The sequence below is a fragment of the Macaca mulatta genome, chromosome 4, assembly GCF_049350105.2.
Source record: "Macaca mulatta isolate MMU2019108-1 chromosome 4, T2T-MMU8v2.0, whole genome shotgun sequence".
NCBI classification, from domain to species: domain Eukaryota; kingdom Metazoa; phylum Chordata; class Mammalia; order Primates; family Cercopithecidae; genus Macaca; species Macaca mulatta.
The window spans coordinates 153276086-153297533 of NC_133409.1; the positions used below are offsets into that span (position 1 = coordinate 153276086).

Consider the following 21448-nt stretch of genomic DNA (forward strand, 5'->3'; position numbering starts at 1 on the left):
CTTGGGACAAGTGTCAGGAGAGCTGGGTCTATCTCCCTCTCTACCCTCACTACCCTTGTGACCTTTAGCAGTGTAAATAATCCCTCTAAGGTGGGGACAGGACCCCAGTCCCTGCTGTGCTCAATAAATTATGATGATTGAAATAAACAGTCAGTGAATGTGGTTGGGAAAAGTAAGTAATTGTTAAAACTCTGTGATGTATGACATTTTCATCTACAGAAAAGTGCAGGCTAGGGGTCTTGGGGAATGGTTAGTAATCATAGGTATAGTTCCGCTTTAAAAAATAATGTTCGTAAGACTGACGAAGATGGAATGGACACAGTTCCTGATCATGGATAGTTCACTGTCTAATGGGGGTTGGTACCAGATGCTAAATGACAGCTGGGCCTGGTTGCACTCGCCTGTAGTCCCAACTACTCAGGAGGCTGAGGTGACAAGATTGCTCCAACCCAGGCATTGGAGGCTAATGTGAGCTGTGATCACACAGCTGCACTCCAACTGGGTGACAGAGTGAGATCCCCCAGCTCATTATAAAGAAAAAAAAAAAGGCAGGCTGAGTTGGTACCATCAGGGATGTTCAAACCATGGACTAGAATAGTGGTTCTAAAACTTGACTACACATTGGAACCATCCAGGGAGCTTTAAAAGATGCTAAGGCTTAGGTCTAACCTAGGCTTACTGATTCCATTGGTTTGGGCTGTGGCCTGGGACCGTGGATATTAAAACCTCTCCAGGTGGTTCTGTGAAGACAGGTTTGAGGACTCCTGGCTAGATGCTCTGAACACAAAGAAATGTGTGTTTGGGAGGAGGCAGTTCTCTCAATTGAAAGAGGCTTTCTGGACAGCGTTATTATTAGTGGGATACAATTCATGTGCCTCATAATTTACCAATTTCAAGTGTACAGTTCAGTGGCTTTTAGCATAATCAGGTGGTTGTGCCACAGTCGCCATTATCTAATTGGAGAGACGTTTAACTTTTTTTTTTTTTAAGCAGTGGGAGTAGAGAAGGAACAAAGAAATCTGTAATTGGTCGTGAACTTTCTAATTCGCATGTGGCCCCGCCCTCCCCGCTTATGATTGGTCCTACGATCCAGGCGTCCATTTTCATTGGGTGAGCAGTCGCAGGGGTGGGGCTAGGTTACTGATGAAATTTCGGCGAGGCCTTCTTTCTCCACAGCCCGGCTGAGTCCCTGCTTTTTTTTTTTTTTTTTTTTTTTTTTTTTTTTTTTTTTTTTTTTTTTGAGATGGAATCTCGCTCTGTCGCCCAGGCTGGAGTGCAGTGGTGCAATCTCAGCTCACTGCAAGCTCTGCCTCCCGGGTTCACGCCATTCTCCTGCCTCAGCCTCCTGAGTAGCTGGGACTACAGGCGCCCGCCATCACACCCAGCTAATTTTTTGTATTTTTAGTAGAGACGGGGTTTCACCGTATTAGCTAGGATGGTCTCGATCTCCTGACCTTGAGATCCGACCGTCTCAGCCTCCCAAAGTGCTGGGATTACAGGCGTAAACCACCGCACCTGGCCGAGTCCCTGCTTCTTGAGCCATTGTTAGGTTGGCAAAGTTGAGGCCGAGGAGCTGGGACGCGTCCTGCTATTCCTGGCAACACAGTGCCTACACTGTAAGAACAGCTGAGCAGCTGCCACAGTTCCCATCCAGCCCTGCAGCCCTCCTTTTTATTATTTGCTGACCCCGTAGTCATTTGAGTTTATGAACCTCGTTCTGATTTTCCTTATGTAGCCCCCCTGCTTTGCTGCAGCCTTACTGAGAGCTAGCTTCTAAGAGTGACATCATTTCCATTTTAAAATTCCTGACCTCAGTACTTGTTAAAGGTGTACTCACAAATCTAATTATTCCCTGTCCCATAGGGACTTTTCTAAGCGGGTACATGTTAGACACCTGCTGTTTAGAAGGAATAGGGAAGTTCTTAATGTCCTTCTTACATTGTTCCAATACTTTCTTTAAGTTTGTACAAGGATTTAAGGGAGCACTGGGTTTAGCTCCTTCATGACCTCTAGATTTCTTTTCCTCCGACCTTCTGTTACCCCGATCTCCTTGTCCTCTGCTTTGTGAGATGTATGGGCCAGGGAGCAAGTGTTACGGGATCCCAGATCTTTTCATTGGGTGAGGGCTCTTTACTAGGCCCTCCTTGCTAGTTCCCTAGGGGGAGCACGGGGGTTAATTCACTAATCCAACAAACAGCATAACGCTTCTCCTCTTGTGAGGACGGAGTTGTATCAGTCACATAGAGAATTAAAGCTGGCGTACCCAATCCTTATTTGAGCTAAACTTAGGCTCAAAGACCAAAGGCTGACTGATGGGCTCTTTAGGCCAGATAAAACAGCAATACTTTATTATTTTTTGTTTTTCCTTATTCCTGGTTCGGGGGTTATTCCCCCAAGCCTGTAACATCCTTCTCAGTGGACTATCTGGGGGGATGCTGGAGGGGGGCTCCTTTCTTTGTTCCCTAGGCCTAGAATTTTTGCTTCCCATTTTCAACTGCTCCCTGTGTCTTAGTTTTCCTGTGTACTCGACCCCCCTTACTGGAGGTCTCTTCATACCCTGTGAGTCAACTGCTTTTTCGGTCTCCGGCTGTTTCCCTCACGGGAAAATGGAACGGCGGTTTAGGACTCCGCCCTCGCTTCATATCTAAGATGTCTCAGTCACACGCACTCAAACTCCGAAAATGTCCAACCACCAAGACAGTGCACATAGTCCAGTCTTCCTACCCGGGCTCATGCATGAGGTTGCCTGATTGTCGCAGTGCCTGCTTCCCCCCCTCACCCGTATCACTTTCGTTGTCTCCTGAATAACAGTTTCGAGTTTGTCCATGGCTTCTGTGGGAAGCCGGGACATCCGGACAGAATGGACCACATGTGTCAAGTGGTACGATATCCCCTTTCAGCCAGAGTCTCACTTCACGCAAGCACAGAGAATCCCATACAGGCCACTAGATTTTGAGAAACAAACTCACTCATCCAAACCCAAAGTATGGACTCAGAGACTCAGAGAACGGCAAAAGTGACACTTTTAGTGACAGTTTTGCAATATCGGGTGTCTGGAATGCAGGCACACCAGGGACGGTTTCAACAGTGTATTCCCTAGTGCTCAAGTCCCTCCCCCAGTTCCTCATTAGCTGAGTACTACGGGGTTATGATCTTCCTGGACATCATAAATTGGTACTTTGATTAAGACTTTGAGTATGTTCTTTACGTCTTTTTGCTGCATTTTGTTGCAGCCCATAACCCATTGCGATTGTCTCAGGACTCCTTAAACATTTGACTTATGACCCTAACAGCTGCACCTAGTTGATAAGAAAGGGTACAATTATCTACGCTGCAAGCTAGCATAAACTAAATTTTTGGTGAGGTAGGGAGGGGGTCGTTGAGGTGGGGAGGGGGACCCCAACCGATAGGCACCTGGCTGGTGCATGAAAGGGAAAGCAAGAAGGAGAGGGAGTGGTGGCTTAGTACATTTTGCTTCTTTATCTCTTTATGACCATGTACTCTGCTTAAACCTATACTGAGGCACATAGAATTGAACATGAACCATCACATGCAGGCTATTTTTTATATCCTTAAGTCCTTCCCAAGCCAGGGCTGAGCCAAGACAATCCACTGTCCAGCTGTGGCCTCCTCCTGCTGCAGGTGAGGAGTGGGCCGTAGGGAGGGCCGTGGCACCTGCTCTGTCCCCATCCCGCTCTGTCTCTCAGGCTGATCAGGGCGCATCCAGGTGGATGAGTTGGGAATCGCTTGCTGATTGCTGAGGGCCTGGATGATCACTATCTCAGAGTGAGCAAACAGTAAAGGCGGCTGTGATCTGGTGAGGGGTTAGAAACTGGAGAGGAATCAAGGACAGGCAGAGCCTCTAGTCCCTCCCTCTCTGCATCCCTCACCCATGTTTCTCCAGCCATCAGAAGGACACCAAGAAAAAGACCCACGAGGCTGACTGAGGGCCTCTGCATGCGCAGTTCTCTTTGTGGCCTCCCTTGTACCAGGGAGGGTCCTGAGTGCACACGGCCATCCTCTTCCACTTGGCAGCTCCCCATGCGCCTCATCCGAGAGCTCTCTCTCAGGGATGTTGTGTCTTCTGGGTCGCTCGAGGCCATGCTTTTTCCAGGTTCCCACCATGTGGCCCCTGCCTCCCTGTGTTTCCTTGCAGATGATATGGACAAGGTGATAAGCGGATGTCCCTGGGCTATTTGGGGAATGGGGACCAGCACCCTGTCAGGGCAGCTGGTTCCCTGTTTTCATCCTATGTCCAGGTGTTAGTTTTTCCAGCCCCCGAGAATCATAGTCCCCAGGGGCTGTGTTTTTGGGGCTTTGTTCTGTGTTTTGTGGTCTCACCTTGCCTTTCCTGAGCCAATTTTTTTCTTCTTAATGTAATCATTGCCTGGTAAGTTTAAAATAAGAGAGAGAATAATTTCCCCCATAGTCAGGTTGTCTGAGGAAAAGAGAAAACAGAAAGTTTTGTGTTTCTGCAAAGACAGAGGCAGTGCAGGGGACAGGGAGAGGCTGGGGTGTTCAGGAAACCCGAGTCTTTCTGCCATTTCCCCACTTCTGTGTGCCTGGCCAGTGGGGTGGTGGTGTCTCATTCTTGAACCTAATGGCACTGTCAGTCAGTCCCTCAGGCCTGGGCAGATGGGATGGTTTGTCCCCTGCCCTGCGGCAAGAGGGCCCCGTCCAGGAGGCACCACAGCACGGGGGAGTGCAGGTCTGTGGTCGCTCCTGCTCTCACCTGTGGTGTCTCCTATAGGGGGATTCTCAGCTTTGGTTCCCTGTAGGCAGGAATGGTTTCCTCGTAGGTCACTGGAACATTGCCCAGAAAAAAGGTATGAAAATCACATGTCAGTTTCTCAAAATTCCTGCTTTAAATGTTGATGTCCATCAACATAATTTCAGTTGGGACCGATACTGATGTAAAGCATGTTGAATGGAACAGGAACTCAAATTTGGAGCTTCCTTTCTCTGAGGGTCCATGTGGGAGATGATGGTTGTGGCAGTGGCAGTCCCCAGGTGCAGAGGGGGTGGAGGCTGCCTCAGGCTGAGGGGTCTGAAGAAACACCCTACTCCACAAGGAAAAGGAGAAGATCCCCTGTGGGCTTCACTGGCAGTGGCCTGGGTGGAATCCCTGCGAGGAACGTGGCAGGAAGGTCCTGCAGCCCCACCAAGCGGCAGCCCTGGGGTGGAGCTGCATTTCCAGGGGTGAGTGGACAGTCAGGAGCAAGCATAGCCCACATGCAGGTTATGGGGAGGGGAGACTGGGCCTCCTTGAGCAAGGGAATCAGCAGCATCACGTCAAGTGCAGACTCCATGGCAGCCACATATTTCCACGCTGGACCTGTGAGCCCCAGGGCTTCCTGATGGGATCTCCAGTTAGGAGTTGTCTGCTTAGAGCTGGGAGGGGAGGAACAGTGAGCCACCTCTGGAGTGCAGAACCCACAATGTGCAGGGTCTGTCCTGGTGTGCAGGTGCTTCCGCAGATGAGGAGGGACTGAGGACTGAGTGGGGAGAAGGACTGTGTGTGTGTGACCCAGCCCAGGTCTGGAGGGACATGGAGATAGGGCCAGGGCCTCTCTTTGGGGAGGCCTCCCACTGTGTCAGGGCTGGTCAAGCGTGAGAGGAGGGGAGGGCACTGAGTTTCCTCCTGGGTCTTGTTCCTTAGTCCTGGGGTCCTTTCGCTCCCTGCGCGATGGGTGCTGAGCACAGGGCAGGTGCTGATGCTGATGGAGTCATGGGAGGGGACTGGCAGGGGCTGGGAAAAGTGCCATGGGAGGGAGAAAAAAGTGGGGACGTCATCTTCACTCAGAGAAAGAGTGAATCTAATTTTGGAGTGACTGAGGAGGGAGAAGCCCTCAGGGAATAAAAAGCAACACCCTGCACCCAGTGGAACATTTACTGTTTTTCTCTTTTCTCCAGAGCATGGGAACCTACAAGGCCTGGATCAACACCTAGTTGGGACAGGAGACCACCAGGGCAGTGCACAACTGGGATTTCAGTCTCTCGTGTCATCTCCTGGTTCCACTGGTGCCACTGAGGGCAGCTAGACTCTGCAGCCAGGCGGCCTGGATTCAACTCCCTACCTGGGTCTCACCAGCATTTTCCCTCTTGGTGCCTTAGTTTCCTCATCTATGAAATAGGGAAACTAACAGCATTTATTTATTGTGGTTGGATGAATGAAAAGGGTTAGTATATATGAAGTGTTTGCAGCTGTGCCATATTATTTTTGTTATTTTATTATATTTTGATATATTACATATGCTGTAATTGCATTATTATAGGTGACCTTTATGAGTGAGTGTCCTGGTGACGGCTCTTCCTGGGGAGCCCAGGACCAGCTTCCCTGGCACCTTGAGGTCCTATCACCCCTGTTACACTCTCACCCCATTCTACTCTGTCTTCATATTTTATGCTATTGATATTTAGTTCTTAAACAGACATTTCTGGTCTGTGTTTTAATTCAAGTGTCTGGGAAGGGATAGAGTGTGAGGTTCAGGAGAGAAGGAGAGGTCTGTCTTGATGCCTTGACACAGCACAGAGAAATCTCCCCCCCGCCCACATCGCTCTGTCAGTTCTCAGTGAGGGACAGATTCACAGCAACTTATACAATTATAAGTTGGAAGAATGAGGGAAAGAGAGAGAGAGAGAGAGAGAGAGAGAAAGCTGAACTGGAATAGGTTAGGGGTTGTGTCCCACTAGGAACCATAATTGATCTTTGCCATTTTGAAAGTGTGTCCCCTGAGCTGCCTTCAGAGAGTTCAGGAGGGAAACCTGTTTTCACAGAAATACCAAGATGCCATCTGCCTGTTTCATTATGTTGACTTTTCCATTAATGCTGCAAATGCCAAGGTAGGTAACACACCCAGCACCTTAGCAGAACCAAGGCAGTGGCTCCAAACTGCATTCCCACTTAAGAATCTTTTTGATGGAGAAGGAAAAAAATTTATGTTCATTAAATTTTAATCCTTGAGTACATGTCTTTAATATTTTTGTGAGAAAATGGGAAATATGCATAAAACACTTACTGCACAGAGAAGCAGGATGGTAGCCTTGAGAAAGGGCACTTGTGTGACTCAGTTATGAGTTCAACCAGCAGATCTCATTCACCCACAGAAAGACAATGGCATTATTTCCAGTTTGGGGGTATTATGAATAAAGCTGCAAGAGTATTTGTGTACAGGTTTTTTTTTTTTTTTTTTTTGAGACGGAGTCTCACTGTCGCCCAGGCTGGAGTGCAGTGGCCGGATCTCAGCTCACTGCAAGCTCCGCCTCCCGGGTTCACGCCATTCTCCTGCCTCAGCCTCCCGAGTAGCTGGGACTACAGGCACCTGCCACCTTGCCCAGCTAGTTTTTCGTATTTTTTAGTAGAGACGGGGTTTCACCGTGTTAGCCAGGATGGTCTCGATCTCCTGACCTCGCGATCCGCCCGTCTCGGCCTCCCAAAGTGCTGGGATTACAGGCTTGAGCCACCGCGCCCGGCCGTGTACAGGTATTTTGTGAATACAAAGTTTTCCCTTGTTTGAAATAAGTGCCTAGTAGGGCAATTGCTAGTCATAAGGTAAACTGCATGTTCAGTTTGAAGAAAACTGCAATATCCATTTCCAGAGTGGCTGTACCATTTTAAAATACATTCCTACCAGCAATATAAGAGTGACCCAGTTTTTCTGCATCCTTGCCAGCATCTGTTGCTACCTTTATTTTGTATTTCAGCCATTCCTATCATTGTGGATTTAATTTGTGTTCTCTTACTGGATAATTATGTTGAGTGTCTATTCCTCTGCTTGTTAGCCCAGTGTTTATCCTCTTTAGTGAAACGTCTGATTGTGTCTTGCTCATTGCCTATTGTGTATTTGGATTTCATTTTTACTGTCGAGTTTTTAAATTTCTCCATATATTCTGAATATAGTCTTTACAGAATATGTTGTCTGTAAATATCTTCTCTCGTTCTGTAGCTTGTCTTTTTAGCTCTTCACAGGTCTCTCACAGAGCAACAGTTTTTAGTTTTGATAAGATCCAATTTGTTAATTTTTTCTTTGATGGATCATGCTTTTAGTGTTATGTCTAAGAACTGTTTGTCCAGTCTTAGTTCTGATGATTTTTTCTTAAAAGATTTGCAATTTTAAATTTTAAATTTATTTATTATTTATTAAAAAAAATTTTTTGCCTAGGCTGGCCTTGAACTCCTGGGCTCAAGGGATCTTCCCACCTCAGCCTCCTGAGTAGTTGAGAATACAGACCTGTGACACCACACCTGGTTCAATGTTTGTCATTTTGATTCTGTGTTTTACATTAAAGCTTGTGATTCATTTTGAGTTATTTTTTGTATAAAGTGTGAGGTTTGGGCTGAGGTTATTTTATTCCACTGTGTTTGTCCAGCTGCTCCAACACCATTGATGGGAAAGCGCTCCTTTCTTCATTGAATTGCTTTTGTGCTTTTGTAAAAGTCAGTTGAGCATATTTGTGTGTTTTGCTCATTTTTACTTGAGTTGCTTGTCTTCTTACATTGAATTTAATAACTTGTCACATATTCTGGATACAAGTTCTTCATCACAACTGTAATTTGTGATAAATTGTGATATATTTTCTCCTAGTCTATGGCTTGTCTTCTCATTTTCTCAATAATGTGTTTTGGAGCACTAAAGTTTTCAATTTTTTTTTTTTTTTTTTTTTTGAGGCAGAGTCTCACTCTATCACCCAGGCTGGAGTGCAGTGGCGCAATCTTGACTCATTGCAAGCTCCACCTCCCAGGTTCACGCCATTCTCCTGCCTCAGCCTCCTGAGTAGCTGGGACTACAGGTGCCCGCCACCACACCAGGCTAATTTTTTGTATTTTTTAGTAGAGACGGGACTTCACCATGTTAGCCAGGATGGTCTCGATCTCCTAACCTCATGATCCACCTGCCCTGGCCTCCCAAAGTGCTGGGATTACAGGTGTGAGCCACTGGGCCAGGCCTAAAGTTTTAACTAAGCCCAACTTCTCTTTCTCTCTCTCTCTCTTTTTTTTTTTTCATTTGTAGATCATGCTTTTGGTATTTTATCTAAGAATCTTTTGCCTAACTACCCAAAGTCACAAAAATTTTCTCCTGTATTTTCTTTGAGAAATTTTATAGTTTTAAGTCATAAATGTTAGCTCTTTAGGGCTATAATTTGTTTGAGCTGATATTTTATATGGTGTTAAGTGTCACATTGTATTACCTATGCAACTTCATTGAAAATCAATTAAAAAAATGTAAAAATATCTTTCTAGATTCTCACTTCTGTTCATTGATCTCTATGTCTCTCAGTTTCACACTGTCTGGATTATTGTAGTTTTCTATGACATTTCATTTTTTTTTTTTTTTCCAAATTTGTGTTGACTCTTCTTCATCCTCTGCATTTTTCACATACATTTCTAGGATTATTTTGCCAATTTTCTATAAAATTTCTGCTGGGATTTTGATAGAGATTGTGTTGAAACCATAGATCTATTGGGGGAGAATTGCCATCTTAACAATATTATTGAGCTTTCCAACCGCATCTCTCCGTTTATTTAGACCTTTAATTTCTCTCAGTAATGTTTTGTACTTCTCAGCGAACAAACACTGCTCTCTTCCTAAGTTTATCCCCATTTTGCTCTGTTTGTAACTACTGTGATAGGAAAGTTGAGGTTGTCATTGCTTGTACAGAGAAATGAGTTCATAATTAATTTTTATATTGATTTTATATCCTATGGGTACTTCTGGATTCATTTGCTAGTGCTAGCAGACTTTTACCCGCTTGTGAATTCTACAGACAAGGTCATGTTATCTGTGAATAGAGTTTTATGTTTTCCTTTTTACCTGGATGACTGGATGATTTTAATTTTTCATTTTTTGCCTTATTGCACTGACTACAATCTCCAGTACAATGTTAAATAGAAGTGATGGGATTGGACATCTTTGCACTGATCCCCATCTTAGAAGAAAAGTATTCAGTCTTTCTTCATTAAGCATGATTTTAGCTGTAGGTTTTTTATAGATTCCCTTTATCAGAGTGAGGAAGGTCCCCTCCATTCCTGTTTTGTTGAAACTTATGAACACGAGTGCTGTTAACATTTTTGTCAGCTGTTTCTTCTGCACCTTTTGACATAATTATGTCTTTTATTACATTAATATGGTGCATTCCATTAGTTGATTTCCAGTTGTTAATCCAACCTTATATTCCTGGGATGAATCCCATTGGTCATGGAGTGTAATCCTTTTTTACGTGGCGTTGTATTGTCTGCCTATGTTTGTTAAGGATGTTTTCATTTATGTTTATTGTTGATACTGGTCTCTGGTATTATTTTCTTGTGAGTCATGCTCTGACTTTTATATTAGCAATGCCAGTTCTGTAAATGAGCTGGAAACTCTTGACTCCTCTCTTCTCATCTGAAAGAGCTTTTGAAATATTTGATAGAATTCACCAGTGAAGATATCCGGGCTTTGGCATTTCTTTGTGAGAAAGTTTTTAAATTACTGACTTAGTGTAGAGTTCTATTCAGATTTTCTATGAGGAGGAGTCAGTTTTGGCAATTTCTACCTTTGTGTGAATCTGTCTATTTTATCTAAGTGGTCTAACTTATTGACTTGAGGTTTTTTAGAGTATTCACTTAAAATGCTTTTTAATTCCTAAAGGGTCATTAGTGATAATCTCTCTTTTGTACACAATTTTGGTAATTTCTCTTTTCTTTCTTTTCTTTCTTTCTTTTTTTTTTTTTTTTTTTTGAGACGGAGTCCCGCTCTGTCGCCCAGGCTGGAGTGCAGTGGCGCGATCTCGGCTCACTGCAAGCTCCGCCTCCTGGGTTTACGCCATTCTCCTGCCTCAGCCTCCCGAGTAGCTGGGACTACAGGCGCCCGCCACCTCGCCCGGCTAGTTTTTTGTACTTTTTAGTAGAGACGGGGTTTCACCGTGTTAGCCAGGATGGTCTTGATCTCCTGACCTCGTGATCCGCCCGTCTCGGCCTCCCAAAGTGCTGGGATTACAGGCTTGAGCCACCGCGCCCGGCCCAATTTTGGTAATTTCTCATAACTTCTGTTTTGACTGTTGATCAAGAAAACAGACAGAGGCAGCAGATGGCTGTGACAGATTCTCTAGCGGGAAGGCTTTGATCATACAGAGCTGGCAAGCCAGACTGATGCCAGCAACCCCAAAGGAGCTGCAAACCAATCTTGACAGGAACGTCACTGACTCTGGATTGGGCTATGCTTAACCAGGGGTAGATGTCAATGCTTCAAGGGCTATAAAACAACCAGAAAAGAAGAGATTGCACCAATGCGGACTACTGAGTCCCGTTTCTTTACACAAGAAAATACACTTTATAGCCTCAAATGGCCAACAATGCACAGGGAGATGTCCTCCTTAGGGAAAAACTTTGACAGAACATTGAAATGGTCAATTGAAACATTAGTTGTCTAAAAACTGCCAATCTAATTGTTGGGCAATTTATACCTCCATGAATGTGCTCACTGTCAACATGGGTGGGGCTGCAAGAGTGACTCCACTAGGTCACATCCTCTCTTTTTCCTGATGCATCAGGGCTCTATTGTTATGACTATACATACAATTCTTCCTAAGGGGAGAAGATGCTGGAGTAATGACTACACTTCACCTCAAATTTCTTTTTTCATATGTGATGCAGTGGTATCAGGAATAGGGATGCAAATAAAAATGCCAGAAACAGGAATTATCCCTAAGCAAAAAAACTATATTTTTACACCTTTATGTAAGAATACCCAAGCAAATCAAGGATTGTGCTGTGCCTTCATTTCATCTGGCAAAGTCAGGTTTACCTGTAAGTAGAGCTATGTAGCCTGGTGGTCCAATAGTCCCAACTAGTTCCTTCCCTATGTAACCTACCCTCTATGATCAAGAGGAGACTGAGGGAAGACATGCTAGAATACTATTGCTGCCTGAAGTCTTGGCCAGCACAGCAGCCAAACCTAATGTTACTTCCAAAACTTGAAAAGACTGATATAAAGGGACAGAAGGAGGAATAGTGGCTGCGGGTAAGTGAATAAATCAAACGGTTATATAATGAGGAAAATTCAAAATTAGCTTAACTCCTCAAAAGTGCTGTGAGCAAGAGAAGATATTGTCTCTTAGGTCAATTATACTGGATGCCTAAAAGGGTGAAGCCATATGTCCCTGAGACTATTCTTGTTTATGGAACCCGGTAAGATCGAGTGGTGCCTGCAAAGCTGAGTGACTTCATTCTGGGACACATATTCATACAAGAGGACGATAAACTGGCCTAATTTTGAATGACTGAATGAGACTCTGATAATATGCCAATACCTCTTTACTATCATAATTATTTTCCTGTAAAAGATATGTGGGCCAAAAAAGGTAATCTGAGATATAACAAAAACATTTTGTCCTTTTCCGTGGTTTATCCTAAAAACCTTACAATCTCTTGAGTGATAAGAGTGAGGGCCTCAGGCTGCTTCCACTCATGGCAGAAGGCAAAGGGGAGCTGGTATGTGCAGAGATCACATGGTAACAGAGGAACAGAGAGAGTAGGAAGGTGCCAAGCTCTTTTTAACAACTAGCTCTCCTGGAAACTAATAGAGCAACAATTCATTCACTCCCCAGAGAGGGCAGCATCTCTCTATTCATAAAAGATTGACCCCCATGACCCAAATGCCACCCATTAGGCCTCACGTCCAAAATTGGGGGTCACATTTTTAACATGAGGTATCAGGGAATAAATATTTATATCATTGCATCCTGTCCCTAGCCAGCCAAAGTTCAGGTTCTTCTCACATTACAAAATACAATAATCTTCTCCCAATTGTCTCAAATGTGTTAGGTTGTTCCAGCATCAACTCAAAATTCCAAAGTCTCATCTGAGATGGAAAGTAAGTTCTTATAGCTATAAACCTGTAAAATTAACAAAAAATATTATTTACTTCTAAAATATTAATACAACAGTGGAAGAGACATTTCTTACACACTTCCATTCCAAATGGAATAACTGGGCCAAAATAAATGAATGCAGTGTCCTCACAAGGCTGAACCTCATCATAGCAGACATTAAAACTCAGAACTCTAAAATAATCTCCTCTGACTCTATATCTTGAATCCTGAGCACACTGGCTGGTACAAGCAGTGGGCTCACAATACCATTTGCAGCTCCACATCCATGGCTTTGCCGAACATAACCCATATAGCTGCTCTCATGGATGAAAACTGAATGCCTATGACTTTTCCAGGCTGAGGTTGCACATTGCCAGTGGCTCTACCATTTAGTAGTCCTGGCAGGGTTCCTGCTCCTGCAGCTCCACTAGAAATTGTCCTGGATATTAAATTTCCCCCTTAAATATCAGTTTTATTTTCAAGCCATTTCTTTGCTCAAATATGTGTGCATAGGCTATTACAAGCAACCAGGCCAAATCTGGAATGCTATGCTGCTTAGAAATTTCTTCCACCAGATACCCATATACATCACTCTCAAGTTCAAAGTTCTACAGATCCCTAGAGAAGGGGCACAATGCCTCCAAGTTCTTTGTCAATTAATATCAAAAGTAGCCTTTCCTCTAGGTCCCAATAAGTTCCTCATCTCCATCTGAGACCTCATCAGCCTGGACTCTACTGTCCATATCACTATCAACATTTTGGTCACAACAACTTAACAAATCTCTAGAAAGTTGCAAATTTTCCCTCATTTTCTTGTCTTGTAAACTCTCTAAACTCTTCTAACCTCTGCCTGTTACCCAGTTCCAAAGCCATTTCCACATTTTCAGCTACCTTTACAGCAATACCCAGCTCCTGGTACTGATTTTCTGAACTAGTTCATTCTCACACTGTTATAAAGAAATATATGAGACTGCATAATTTATAAAGAAAAGAGGTTTAAATTGGCTCGTGGTTCTGCATTCTATACAGGAAGTATGATTCTGGCATCTGCTCTACTTATAAGACGGCCTCAGGAAACTTTCAATCATGCTGGAAGGTTAAGGGGAAGCAGGCATGACTCACATGCCTGGAGCAGGAGGCAGAGAGAGCAGAGAGGTGCTACACACTTTCAAACACCAGATCTCGTGAGAACTATCACAAGAACAGCACCAAAGAGATGGTTCTAAACTATTCAAGGCGGAACCATCCTCATGAGCTAATCATCATCTTTAACACTGGGGATTACAACTGAACATAAGATTTGGGTGGGGACACAGATCCAAATGATAACAGGGGTCATGATGGATGTGAGGGTGGGCTGGTCTTCCCACTTCTCACATGTCATCAGGGACGTAGACACATTTAGATGCCTTGGTATAAAGAGAAGCCAGAGTCCCTTAACATCACAAAGGGGAGGCATGAACAAAGTTTGATCTCAGTCCCTCACAAGGCAGACTTAGAAAAAACATAGTCATGAACAAATTAGGTCAGTCATGGTAAGTGGTGACACTGAACAGCCCACCACACACTGAAAAATTCAAAGAATCTCCAGAGCCTAGTTTTATCCCTTCTGCCCCAAGTCCTCCTTCACTTCAGGCCCTCTAAGGTGTCATTTTACAAGCCTTGAGAGACACATCAGAGCCCTGGATACTGTCCCTGTTTGGGGTGGAATGAAAACAAAATCTGTTCAGAGCCCACAGGTGATGTGACTAAAGGAGGAATTGTGGGGTGGGTGAGCTCCCCCATGGGCTCCTGTCTACACTATCCCAAGGATCTCGGGGATCACTCTCCCACCCCTACCACACTTACATGAAGCCTGAGCATGGCTGCCTCCTTTTCCATCTGTGGAAAGAAAACAAACTGTGAGAGGCCAGGAAGGAGGCAGGGCCATGAGATCCCAGAGGAGTTTCCAGAACTGTGACTGCAGACCCAGGTCAGGATCAGGAAACCCGAGGGAAGAGGATGTGTTGAAGCTGGACCAATTGTCCTCCTGAGGTCTGTCCTCAGCAGGGACCTTCCCCTGACCTGTGACTGCTGGGAGCCAGGTTCCCATGACCCCAATCAAGATGATAAATTTGTCCTTCATTTTCACAGGTGCTTTACAAAAGAGTAAGTATTGACAGGGCCTCTGAACAGGGTAAATGTGTGTGGAGATGGTGCCTCACAACAAGGCAGGATACCAGCCCACTCCCATTATAGGGCTCGAAATTCACCAATGGAAGAAGAAAACTCCGAGCTTACCCCTTTCCTACCTGGCCTCTTACCTCCACATCACAGCAGTGACCACAGCTCTGGGGACCACAGCACCGAGAACAACCAGGCCAGCTACGATGCCCACAGTGGGGATGGTGGGCTGGGAAGACAGCTCTAGGAAAGGAGGGGAACGTGAGGGGCCCTCACCCCCAGGCCTCAGCCCTGACTTTGCTGAAGGGTTCCAGAAGGACTCCTGCTTTCCCTGAGAAGAGACATGACCCCACATTCGTCTCCTTACCCCATCTCAGTGTGAGGGGCTCTGGCAGCCCCTCATGCTGCACATGGCATGTGTATCTCTGCTTCTCTCAAGAAGTCACCACCATAGTTGCCCACTTTTGGCAGGTTCTGTACTCTGCAGGTCTGTCTCCACAAGCTCTGCGTCCTGAATTTGTTCTCCCCATCCAGCTTCTGGGTCAGTGTGATCTCCACAGGGTAGAAGCCCAGGGCCCAGAACCTCAGGGTGGCCTCATGGTCGGAGATAGGGTGCTGGGTCACGTGTGTCTTTGGGGTATCTGAGGGGAAGGGTCAGAAAATTCAGCCACTTTGTATTCTTCATGGGACACTCCAGCAGCACCCATGTGACCATCCTGAGAATGGACAGGACACCTGGGGTGGGGAAGGGAGCACAGAACCCAGACACCAGCCTGGACACAGGCACCTGGGTAATCTATTCCTTGGAAAGTTCTAGTGTCTGAGGCTAGAACAGAAATTTCTGGTCCTGAGCTGAGGCCGAAGGGCTCAGAAAAACTGGAATCAGACCAACAGATACACGTTGAGTGTGAGGCAGAGAACAAGGCCTGAGAGGAAAATTCCTGGTGCCCAAGCCTGTTGTGGCGTCAAAGGGAATCACGGATCAGTATTCCAGGGATTGTCTTCCCTCCTTTCCCTCAGAGACTTCATCCTTTAATTGTCCCAGAGTGCAGGGCGGGCCCTCAGTCACTCTCTGGTGTAGGATCTGAAACCCAGGAGGACTCTTCTTCCTCAGGACAAGAGGGCGAGGGATATTTTAGGATTGGTCTCATTTTCCTCCCCTTCTTTTGAAAGGTGGCTCGAGGAATTTGCAGGAGATCAGGGAGGCGCCCAGTGGCCGCTGGTACCCGCGCACTGCAGCGTCTCCTTCCCATTCTTAAGGCCTTTGCTGAGCCGCTCCGCTCACCTTCCCTGCAGGTAGGTTTTGAGGAGCTCTGCTTCTTCCTCAGCCAGGACATCTGAGCTGCCTTGTCCGCTGCGGTCCATTAGCACAGTTCCTGGTTTAGGACGAGGTAACTGTGCCATCGTAGGGTATGTTCATACCTGTGGAGGAGGCTCTAGTCCGGGTCCAGGTCACAGCTGTGTATCCATTGGAGGGTGTGAGACCGTGTCCCCGCGTCCGCGGTCAGCCCAGGCCACTGAGCCCAGCCTCCCTCCCTACCAATCCCCCGGGATTTGAGCCAGAACTGAAAATGGAATCGGGTATAGATGCCTGGGGCTCTTGTCGGGTCGAGGGTCTCCGCGAGGGTCTTGTGCTACAGCGGGTAGCACCATCTTGCTAACCCCTGAATTATCACGAATCTAATTTGTAGAAGAGGTGATTTTTAGCACCTTTATATATAAATGTGTGTATCTAAATGCATTGCAATTAGACTCACAAAGCTAAGTTTCACTTTCCCAGACTATGTATGTATGACCCTGGTCTGTTGTATTTTTACATTATCTTTATTTCATAGCCCTGAGTTTGTGTGTGTGAGTCCAGGACATCTCAATACAGACCTCAATGTGTTACCGTATATTGCCACCAGGAGCCTGTACAGAATTTAATCACCTCAAAATTGCAAGTGCTCAGTGCAGCCAAAGTGCCCTTCACCAGTGCTGGTGAACTGTCTTTATTTATCATTTATTATTTATTTATTTTTAGACAGGGTATCACTCCTACCCTGGCTGGAGTGCAGTGGTGTGCTCATGACTCACTGAAGCCTCAACCTCCTGGGCTCATGCGATCAGTGCTTCACCCTCAGCCTCCCACGTTTCTGGCACCACAGGCCTGTGCAACCACTCCTGGCTAATTTTTCTAAAAAAAATATCTGTAGAGATGAGGTCTCCCTATCTTGCTCTGACTGGTCTTGAACTCCTGGACTCATGCGATCCTCCCAGCTCAGCCTCCCAAAATGCTGGTATTATGGGTATGAGCCACAGTGGCTGGCCCATGCACCTGCCAATTTTTATGAATTATTCACATCTAAGCTAGTGCATGTTTTATTGGGACACTTGATATCCTTTTTTAACCTGTTTAACATAGGGAGGCAATTCGTTTTTGGACAGTCCCACAGAATATATTAAAGACCAAGGTGCAAATAACAGTGAGTCATTCTCTGCGGATAAATGCATTACAAATCTATAAAACATTGTTTTTAAGTCTGAGAATTCCATTGCTTTAGAATTCTTTCTCTCTGTTCCTTTACCTCACCTCCTGCTTCTCCAGCCCTTCTCTCTGTCCCTGTCATCCCACAGGCCCTCCTCTGCCCTTAGTATCTGCCACCCTCTCACTACTGAATTGTGGCCCTAGCTCTGTCCCCTCGCTTGCTGCTCATGGCTGTTCTCCCCACAATGGTCAGCAATTCTGCTAATGTGAGTCAGATTGTGTCATTTCTTCACTTAAAACCCTCGAATGGCTCCATCTCACTCTCAAGAAGCCTCTAGAATGGAAGGCACATGAGCACAGGGGCTTTGGGTTGTTTTGATCAAAGTTGTGTCTGCAGAATATAAAAGCATATCTGGCACATAGTAGGCACTAAGTTAATTTTGTTGAATAAATGAATGAAATATGATTGTGTCAAAAATTGTGTCATACAAAAAATCACAAAATGAAAAATGCAAAGCAAGTTAGGAAACATTTGGTTTTATGCAACTACTGTGCATATCAGTTCCCTAATTCATTCTAGTGGAGAAAATGTCATATGCTTAGCTGTTGAATCTGTTTATTGATTTTCTTTTTTTAATTATACTTTATGTTCTAGGGCACATGTGCACAACTTGCAGGTTTGTTACCTATGTATACATGTGCCATGTTGGTGTGCTGCACCCATTAACTCGTCATTTACATTAGGTATATCTCCTAATGCTATCCCTCCCCGCTCCCCCCACCCCACAACAGGCCCTGGTGTGTGATGCTCCCCTTCCTGTGTCCAAGTGATCTCATTGTTCAATTCCCACCTATGCGTGAGAACATGCGGTGTTTTGGTTTTCTGTTCTTGCGACAGTTTGCTGAGAATGATGGTTTCCAGCTACATCCATGTCCCTACAAAGGACATGAACTCATCCTTTTTCATGGCTGCATAGTGTTCCATGGTGTATATGTGCCACATTTTCTTAATGCAGTCTGTTATTGATGGTCATTTGGGTTGGTTCCAAGTCTTTGCTATTGTGAATACTGCCGCAGTAAACATATGTGTGCGTGTGTCTTTATAGCAGCATGATTTATAGTCCTTTGGTATATACTCAGTAATGGGAAGACTGGGTCAAATTGTATTTCTAGTTCTAGATCCTTGAGGAATCGCCACACTATCTTCCACAGTGGTTGAACTAGTTTACAGTCCCACCAACAGTGTAAAAGTGTTCCTATGTCTCCACATCCTCTCCAGCACTTGTTGTTTCCTGACTTTTTAATGATCGCCATTCTAACTGGTGTAAGATGGTATCTCATTGTGGTTTTGATTTGCATTTCTCTGATGGCCAGTGATGATGAGCGTTTTTTAATGGGTCTGTTGGCTGTATAAATGACTTCTTTTGAGAAGTGTCTGTTCATTTCCTTTGCCCACTTTTTGATGGGGTTGTTTGTTTTTTTCTTGTAAATTTGTTTGAGTTCTTTGTAGGTTCTGGATATTAGCCCTTTGTCAGATGAGTAGATTGCAAAAATTTTCTCCCATTCTGTAGGTTGCCTGTTCACTCTGATGGTAGTTTCTTTTGCTGTGTGGAAGTTCTTTAGTTTAGTTAGATCCCATTTGTCAATTTTGGCTTTTGTTACCATTGCTTTTGGTGTTTTATACATGAAGTCCTCGCCCATGCCTATGTCCTGAATGGTATTGCCTAGGTTTTCTTCTAGGGTTTTTATGGTTTTAGGTCTAACATTTAAGTCTCTAATCCATCTTGAATTAATTTTTGTATAAGGAGTAAGGAAGGGATCCAATTTCAGCTTTCTACTTATGGCTAGCAGTTTTCCCAGCACCATTTATTAAATACAGAATCCTTTTCCCATTTCTTGTTTTTGTCAGGTTTGTCAAAGATCAGATGGCTGTAGATGTGTGGCACTATTTCTGAGGGCTCTGTTCTGTTCCATTGGTCTATATCTCTGTTTTGGTACCAGTACCATGCTGTTTTGGTTACTGTAGACTTGTAGTATAGTTTGAAATCAGATAGCGTGATGCCTCCAGCTTTGTTCTTTTGACTTAGGATTGTCTTGGCAACGCGGGCTTTTTTTTGGTTCCATATGAACTTTAAAGTAGTTTTTTCCAATTCTGTGAAGAAACTCATTGGTAGCTTGATGGGGATGGCATTGAATCTATCAATTACCTTGGGCAGTATGGCCATTTTCACGATGTTGATTCTTCCTATCCATGAGCATGGAATGTTTTCCCATTTGTTTGTGTCCTCTTTTATTTCATTGAGCAGCGGTTTGCAGTTCTCCTTGAAGAGGTGCTTTACATCCCTTGTAAGTTAGATTCCTAGGTATTTTATTCTCTTTGAAGCTATTGTGAATGGGAGTTCATTCATGATTTGGCTCTCTGTCTATTATTGGTGTATAAGAATGTTTGTGATTTTTGCACATTGATTTTGTATCCTGAAACTTCGCTGAAGTTGCTTATCAGCTTAAGGAGATTTTGGGCTGAGACAATGGGGTTTTCTAAATATACAATCATGTTATCTGCAAACAGGGACAATTTGACTTCTTCTTTTCCTAATTGAATACCCTTTATTTTTTCTCTTGCCTGATTGCCCTGGCCAGAACTTCCAACACTATGTTGAATAGGAGTGGTGAGAGAGGGCATCCATGTTTTGTGCCAGTTTTTAAGGGGAATGCTTCCAGTTTTTGCCCATTCAGTATGATACTGGCTGTGGGTTTGTCATAAATAGCTCTTATTATTTTAAGATTCGTTCCATGAATACCAAATTTATTAAGAGTTTGTAGCATGAAGTGCTGTTGAATTTTGTCAAAGGCCTTTTCTGCATCTATTGAGATAATCATGTGGTTTTTGTCTTTGGTTCTGTTTATATGCTGGATTACGTTTACTGATTTGCATATGTTGAACCAGCCTTGCATCCCAGGGATGAAGCCCACTTGATCATGGTGGATAGCTTTTTGATGTGCTGCTGGATTCCCTTTGCCAGTATTTTATTGAGGATTTTTGCATCGATCTTCATCAAGGATATTGGTCTAAAATTCTCTTTCTTATGTGTGTCTCTGCCAGGCTTTGGTATCAGGATGATGTTGGCCTCATAAAATGAGTTAGGGAGGATTCCCTCTCTTTCTATTGATTGAAATAGTTTCAGAAGGAATGGTACCAGCTCCTTCTTGTACCTCTGGTAGAATTTACATTTAAGGTTAATATTGTTATGTGTGAACTTGATCCTGTCATTACGATGTTGGCTGGTTATTTTGCTCGTTAGTTGATGCAGTTTCTTCCTAGCATTGATGGTCTTTACATTTTGGCATGTTTTTGCAATGGTTGGTACCAGTTGTTCCTTTCCATGTTTAGCGCTTCCTCAGGAGCTCTTGTAGGGCAGGCCTGGTGGTGACAAAATCTCTCAGCATTTGCTTGTCTGTAAAGGATTTTATTTCTCCTTCACTTATGAAACTTAGTTTGGCTGGATATGAAGTTCTGGGTTGAAAATTCTTTTCTTTAAGAATGTTGAATATTGGCCCCCAGTCTCTTCTGGCTTGGAGGTCCGCTGTTAGTTTGATGGGCTTCCCTTTGTGGATAACCCAAGCTTTCTCTCTGGCTGCCCTTAACGTTTTTTCCTTCATTTCAACTTTGGTGAATCTGACAGTTACGTGTCTTGGAGTTTCTCTTCTCGAGGAGTATCTTTGTGGCGTTCTCTGTATTTCCTGAATTTGAATGTTGACCTACCTTACTAGGTTGGGGAAGTTCTCCAGGATAATATCCTGCAGAGTGTTTTCCAGCTTGGTTCCATTCTCCTCGTCACTTTCAGGTACACCAATCAGACGTAGATTTGGTCTTTTCACATCATCCCATATTTCTTGGAGACTTTGTTCATTTCTTTTTACTCTTTTTTCTCTAAACTTCTCTTCTTGCTTCATTTCATTCATTTGATC

General features: G+C 44.4%; 1 long non-coding RNA gene and 1 pseudogene across 1 annotated transcript; one reads left to right on the forward strand and one right to left on the reverse strand.

Annotated features, from left to right (window-relative positions):
* Positions 1-1129: 1129 nt before the first annotated feature.
* Positions 1130-10278, forward strand: LOC114677363 (uncharacterized). Its single transcript, XR_013416731.1, has 2 exons — positions 1130-3642; positions 5914-10278. It is a non-coding gene; the product is annotated as an uncharacterized LOC114677363 (long non-coding RNA).
* Positions 10279-12611: 2333 nt separating this feature from the next.
* On the reverse strand, positions 12612-16665 carry LOC100429652 (HLA class I histocompatibility antigen, A alpha chain-like; annotated as a pseudogene).
* Between the last annotated feature and the right edge of the window lie 4783 nt (positions 16666-21448).